Source organism: Cucurbita moschata, unplaced genomic scaffold (assembly GCF_002738365.1).
Source record: "Cucurbita moschata cultivar Rifu unplaced genomic scaffold, Cmos_1.0 Cmo_Scf00059, whole genome shotgun sequence".
In the NCBI taxonomy this organism is placed as follows: Eukaryota; Viridiplantae; Streptophyta; class Magnoliopsida; order Cucurbitales; family Cucurbitaceae; genus Cucurbita; species Cucurbita moschata.
In genome coordinates this window covers 1144939-1146366 of record NW_019268575.1, presented here as the reverse complement: position 1 = coordinate 1146366, position 1428 = coordinate 1144939, and positions in this window count along the sequence as shown.

Here is a 1428-nt window from a genome sequence, read left to right as displayed (position 1 = left end):
TTTATTTATAATTTAATTGTCAAACATCGTAGGAAAAATCCAAGATTAATAATGCAATCTTGAAAAATATGTGGTTGACATATAAGAGGATTGTGTTCAAGTAATAACCGAAAGGGTCTATAGTATATGGATAAGATTGGGTGTCTTATCCTGATACTATTGATACGACCCACTTTGTAACCGTTACAAATGATTTGATCCAAATCGTTCATGTGGTGACATGTGAGTGGGAGTATCCTATGCAATGAGAGTTTGTATAAAACTGGACTAAGAAATATTTAATATCTCTTTATAATCCGTTAATTGAGAAAATTAATATTTCACATGATGACCATGTGATCTTAATCTTGAGTGAATTATGAACTCCTGCCTATGAGGGTTTGTCCTTTGATTTGTATGGGTGAAAATGGCTCTTGTAGCCGATTCAATATGTCTACCATTTTGGGGACTTTACCAAATGATAACATAATATCATGAGATGGAATTTGCTCCTTTTTATTATAAGGAAAGCAAATTAATTGTTTTCTTAAATACTTATTTTGGGACTTAAACAATGGGGTCCAACCCTCTCATCGGCCCGAAAGGGACTTGGTTTATGGTTGGATCATAAACAAATTGTTTATTAGAGAATTAGTGGTACTTAAGGTGAAAACTGTAATTATATGGGTAAAACAAACTTTTGATCCAGTTGTAATTATGAACAACTCGTGAAGGATTGACTTGCTTGTAATGATTATATCAATGGACATAACTTGTCCGTGCATAAGAGTGCAACTCTAAGTCTAGAGTGGAATGACCTATAGTTAATGAATTAAAATTGATTAATTAAAAGTTTAATTAATTAATTTTATATCATTAATTTATTAAACTCTTGATCTTATATTCGAGTCATAGCAAGGAAGATCTTGTAGAATGTGAAAGAACTTCTACATTGAATTGATATGAACCAAGAGACATCAATCATACAATATGCTTCAATGAAGATGTGAAGAAAAGGTTGTCAAAATTATCAAAAGATGTTTCAATTCATGCTACATTGAAGAAGAAAAAAGTTTGATTGTTGTAAATTTTGGGTGGGTTATAATTTAGAGTTATTGTGTTTTAAGACTTTTTATTTAATTTCGGTTATATTTACCTAATGGCTAATTATGGCCATAAAGTGTGAATGTTACAACTTTTAGAATGCTTTCATTTTGAGGCTATATAAAGTCATCTATGTTGTATTTGTAATCAGACTTAGAAGATATATCAAAAGAAGCATTTGTGCTTTTCTTTAGCCAATGGCTAAGTTTCTTTGCAACTCTTGTTGGGTTTTATGTCCTAAAACTCATAGTTTGTAAACAAAGATATATTCTATTTTCAATAAAGTTATTATTGATGTTTATTCAGTAAAAATTGTTATTGAATAAAGTGAACTTTACGATCATT